This window comes from Kryptolebias marmoratus, linkage group LG11, assembly GCF_001649575.2.
Source record: "Kryptolebias marmoratus isolate JLee-2015 linkage group LG11, ASM164957v2, whole genome shotgun sequence".
Classification (NCBI taxonomy): domain Eukaryota; kingdom Metazoa; phylum Chordata; class Actinopteri; order Cyprinodontiformes; family Rivulidae; genus Kryptolebias; species Kryptolebias marmoratus.
In genome coordinates this window covers 16676412-16682601 of record NC_051440.1, presented here as the reverse complement: position 1 = coordinate 16682601, position 6190 = coordinate 16676412, and positions in this window count along the sequence as shown.

The window sequence follows — 6190 nt, the reverse complement described above, 5'->3', positions numbered from 1 at the left end:
CCAATTCCTCCTGGGGGGTTCCAAGTCATTCCCAGGCCAGAGAGGATATGTAATCCCTCCAGCGACTTCTGGGTCTGCCCCGGTGTCTTTTCCCACTGGGACATGCTCGTAAAACCTCCAAAGGAAGTTGTTCAGGAAGCATCCTAATCAGATGCCCAAACTACCTCAACTGATGCTTTACTCCAAGCCCCACCCAAATGATGGAACTCCTCATCCTACATCTATGATGGAAGCTCATTTCAGCTGCTTCAAATTATATTGATATTATTATTTTAATAATATCAATATAAATATATAAATCAAAATTTGTCATGGGAATAAATTACTTTAGGCTCATGCCATTTTGTGTTCATTCTTTATCTTGTTCTGAGTAATCCCTTTGGGTGGAGGGTGCCATGCATTTTATTGAGCAGATTTTTTTCATTACTTATGATCTTTTACAAATGAAGACATTTAGGGTTTCTATCTTGTTTTTTTTTTCTTCTTCTCAGCTATGCATGCTTTAAATGTATGTATTTACTGACCTAAATCAAAATTTTAACTTTTTTGTGAATTTGTTCCAAATGTCATTCTGAAGACTCTAGTAATAATCACTCAACGTAACTCTAAGGGATCAAATTAACAAATTATGATGTATATAGAAAATATGGATCATATATATATATATATATAAAGGTTGTTCTAAAGTGGTCAAAATAATGCCAGATTAAGAGTCAATCTTTGGCACAAAGTTGGATCAACTGGTCATTCAGAAGTTACTCCATCATTGTCTGAAGGGGAGTTGTCGTATAAACCATCACAAATGAGATGTCAGTCTCACGCTAAACAGCCGAGCCTCTGTGAACCGACTCTTCCTCGTGGTGAATGATAATGACTTGAGGGGTAATGGTGTAGTAAGGACCTCTAACAGGCTGTGTCGATCTGGATAAAGAGCCATTAGACAAGAGGGAGGAGAGCTGAACTAATCCTGTAGAGATGGGATGGGCCTCATGATTACACCAGAGTAGGCTAGTGTTTTGGGTTCTCGTAGAAACACAAAGTTTGGACCAGTTGATTTTTTTTTTTACGTACTCCTAAATCAGATAAACAAACTGGTTGTTTCTCCCACGTCTTTTATCCAAAATACACCAGACAGTTATTATTATTAATATTAATATGTCCCATTAGGAGTAAATTTGGAATGTTATTCTTCTTTTCCTCTTACCAAACCTTTTTGCATTTTGATAACTGTCAGTCACTTTGTTGCTTTTAAAGGCAAAGTAACTAATGTATCATAGTGAGTGAAGCCATTTTTAATGGTAATGTTGTCAATGTTTTGTACCCCACCCTAAGGAAATAACTTTTCAGTTTAAAATCTTATTTTTTGTTGCTTTTTTTGTAACCTTTTTTGGAAACTTTCAAATTTTGCAATGTTTTTGAAATGTCTAAACCAGTACTTTTGTTACCTCACAGAATCAATATTTTTGTTCAGCTTTACAGTTTTGTGGAATTGCCTTCAACTTCACTACCTTGTTAAGGTCCATACCAGTATAACACCAGTCCAATAAAAAAGGGACCCATCCTTGACTATGCATGGGGTTTTTCAGAGCTCAAAGAAGTTGTGTACTTAAAGAAGAATGGCCCTTTTTCAAGCACCAATTCAATATGGTCTAAACTCTTTTATTCACCAGGCAGAGTGCCCAGAGTGCTCTGGCCATCTAAGAGTTCATCAGATTATATGTGTGAGTAGAGCAGGAAAGTGGGGGACTTCTTTAACTTGAGGAGAGGTGAGGTATGTTTAGAAGTGGGGCTGATGATGAGGACTCTGAAATGGGAACAGCAGTAGATCTATTTGAAAGCTGCAGCCCCCACTTTCCTAGTTCACTTAACTCTAAAAAATAATCCCCCAACCAAACACCTCACTTCACCTCCTGCCTTTAAAATATGCCTCCAACCCTCTGATCTCTTTACATACAAGCTTTTTTCCTCTCCTGCTTCTTTCTGAGCCTGACCTCCCTCCATTCTGCAGTCATACATCCATGCGTGCCCATCTGTATTTTTTGTAACCCACCAAAAAACTGGTTCATCACTTTTTTTTTCTTCTCAATCCAACCCCACACCCACCACTCCTTTTCTCTGTTTCAGCCTCTCTGACCTCCACCTACTCTCTTCAATCCTGTGAATGCAATCCCCCAAATGAATTTGGCTCAGCGAAATGAACCACAGGTCCAAGACAAGCAAATTAAACACATTTACCACCCACCTGCCCTTTACAAAAACCAGCCTGAATGGTTTGTCTCTGGATCTACCCACCCAGCACTAGTTAAGTTTATACTCACACAAAGGCAACAATAGGTAGCTGTAAGAGGTAGCATGCAGGAAAAATGAGCCAGAAAATAAGCTACAAAAGAAGTCTTTTTTTTAAATTAAAGCATAGTTTAAACAAATATTTTCAGCACTCTAAATGTAATCTGCTTTTACTTCCAGATAATAAAAAAACAGTGTACATTTCATACAATAAACAACAAAGATGCAGAATGCAAAAAGCTTCAATAATCTAACCAAGGCTGAACATGAGCAGAACCATTTCAAGTGCTAGCTCACCCAGAATGCAGTTACAGATGAGCATAAATTACCTATAGTGTATCAAAACTATTTTCTACCTTGACCCTGTGTAAAAACACCCCTGAGAATATAGCACAACTAGACTATGCAATGCAACATTTATGATAGAATAAACCTGATGTTTGTTGATCTATTCTTTCCTAATGAAAATTTGATGAAAATTTGAGAAAAAAACAATAAGTTTTAAATAAATTTACAGTGAAGGGTGCCTCATGTTCAGCACTGAAATAGACACACTCTTTTTGTGGCAACAAGAATTCCCATGTCAAACTTTAGGTGACTTGTCGTGAATACTCAGTGTTTATAAGCAGATCAACACCTGATGGATAATTACGGTAGTTTCTAAACTTACTTAAATATAATCGAGAAATTCATTTATATTGGAACTTTTCTAGATGCCATAACTAGTTTGACAGGTGGGCGTTTACACCGTGATCAGGAGATACAGTGTCTATTTGGATCTGCTCCATTAGTTCAGCAGCAGCATGAATTTATCATCATCCATCAATATTTCAGCCTTCCGGGCTACCTGCATCTCCTATCCACAGGGTAAAACAAAAACACACATTCTTTCTCTGACTCACATGTACCTACGCTCTACTGATTACCTAAACAAGACTCAAGCTGTGACTTTTAGGGTTGCAGGTCTAAAAAAAAAAAGAAAAAGCCACCGAAAATTGATTTATAAACAATTTAGAGTTCAAGTCCCAAGTTTTTTCAGATGTATTTATGGTGTCTTGAGATAAGCAAGCATTTTCAACAATACAACTCTTTCTCTTTTGGTTCTGTTTTTTTTTTTTTTTTGTGTTGAAGCTATGCAGCATCACTTAACATACATTTTCTTTGCCTTCTTGAAGAAACAGCCTGTTTAAAATTCTAATTTCAGTTTGGAGGCAGAACGTGTAGACTGAAATGAACCATCCCTTGCTACATCATTTGTAGAATAATATTTAGTGCCACTGCATATATTTCTTAAATTTCCTTTTGAAAACTTATGACACAGTGAATCTCAGAAGTATAAGGGGTTAAGCATTACGCTCACTTTGTAATGTGATAAAAGTGATGATTAAAGGCCAAACTTTTTTTTTTTATATTTTAAAATTCTAGTATTTAACAGAAAAAGTCAATAGTTTGAAACATAAAAGCAGTGTTGGGAAAAAGTGGAACTCAAACTTAAAAGCCAGTAAATCATAACTGAATATGTAATACTGTACCTACTAGAATCAGACATAACAATAACGTTTGTAATGCTAAAATGCTTGTGACCGACTAAACCCACTTTTCCCTTTTTCATTCCTGGTGGTGCCAGGGACAAAATAACCAGTAAAACATATAGGAACCATTGTTTGTTTAGTTTCAACCTGAGGACATAAGATGGAGAGATGGAGTCATTTTTACCCTGTTACTCTTCTCTGCCAACCTATACAATTACAGGAAAAAGGTTATGAAAGTTTTTCCAACAGTTTCGTTCCACAGGGAAATAAATGGGACTGCCCAAACTAAGCCTTCACATTTAGACTGCTATTATGCACGCTTTTATGTGCCAAAATGTTATTTACCATTGTCATGGTATGCTGAGGCTTACTGGGGGTTAAAGGTTGGACTTAATTAAAAACTAATACCAAACACAGAGGATTATCCTTCTAAAAAGAGTCTTTGATCTGAAAAGAAGGAGGTCGTTTTAAAGCCCATGTCACTTTAGTTTGTGGCTCCAGAATAATAAAACTATCTTACATTATAAAAGTCAAAATATTAGAAGGTTTTTGAAGTATAAAGTGAAATAAAATAATCAGACAAGTCAAAAAATTTTTAAAGATTTAAAACAGCAAAAGGCCTTATTTGCTCACATGCAACAACAACAGTGTCAGCTGAAGCTGTAAACCTTGGCTGTTCTGTCATTTAGGGTGGATTGATTGACCTCATCAATAACAGGAGAGCCTGACAGCAGGAGAGCCTTAATAGATCCATCTGTTCTGCTTCTTCTCATGGGGTTTCTGGTCTTGAGGTGAGGGCAAACAGGAGCCTTTATCCTTTTACCCTGATTTATAGCTTCCATCAGAACCTTGACACTGACATAAACCAGATGATCAGCCTTGGACTGCTAAACCTGAAAGGCGATGGTAAATCACTGCGGGTGACAAAACAAAGGAGGGAACAGTCATATAAAAGGACAAAACATGGACACCAGGTAAAATAAAAGGAGAATTAATGGAAACTTAGGATGTCCTGACCAAGATTTTTTGTTTTTTTGTTTATTTACATACTAATTCAAATCAGTTAAGATGATATAGCACAATATAAAGCTTAAAATTACACTTTGTAAGAATATAAAAGTATTTAAATCAGTGCTTTGCCCTGAATATGCTTTAAACCTGATTAACTTTGCGATTCAGTAATGAAAACAACTTTTGTTCAGACTTTTACAAAGCTTTGTTTTCTTTTTTTAGAAACTGATTTAAAATTACATGTTTTTTGTACCTTTTATCTTTTGTTTTTACAAAAAATGTAAACATGCAAAAATATAAAAAAGGCCAATCTGATCTGATTGTATCTGGGCATTTTCATTGAAAACAGAAGTATGCAGTTGAAGAAGGTTTTTGAAAAAGGTGACTAATCTGTGACAGGTAACCCCCCACCATCAAATGACCATTGTTAAAACAGTATCACCTGACAAAACTGATTTACGACTTTTCAGGACTCATCGTTACTCAACATTTTACTCCAAGGTGAAAAATATCTTTCTCAGCTCCTCCTTTAAAGGTGCAATAAAAATAAAAGGTTGTTCACTTGACCCACACTTCCCCAAAAACCAATAAACGTAAACTCGACTGATGTAATCTGTGACTCATCAAGTTGTTTTCACACCTCTATGAGTTGTTTCATCTGCGTTGGTCTTATCCAAACGGCTTCAAACATTTTCCTACCGGTACTGGGAGCTTTGTTCACTGAGACTTCAGGGTGGTTGATAAAACAGCACCAATTCCAAACTAATTACTCCGGAGGAAATTACACCTCATTTAGCTTGTTGCAGGACAACTTTCAAACTGTCCTGTCAGTCCAGGTGTGAATTCTATTTTTTTTTTTCTTTTAGTTCAGTCCCCTCTATATTATTTATCCTGCATTATAATGTAAAAAAATGCAACATAATAACATTTCCATTAAATTATATTTACCCATAATCCTGTTTATTCTTCAATATTTATACTCATCCACAAATATGGACAGATATTTTTCAGTTTGCATAATTCTTTCGAGGGTTTTTGATATCCTCCCTGCAAATAATCATAATGATGTCACAAGTAACAATTAGACTTGTCTTTTTTTCAGCATAATACTTCACCACAATTAGCCTTACTATTACTTCATTCAGCAATTAAACACTACAGTTATAGAGACATAAAAAAAATGTTTGGCTGGTCAAATGTCTGTTTATGGAATATAATTTATAAAAATTAGACCTCTACAGACAGATGTGTGATCATTATGAAAGAGTTGAATGTTTGGATTCACATTTTTTGAAGAAAGCCTGCATGTAAGTTTATATAGGACACTCAACAACTACCGTTCCTACAGCACATTATGTAGG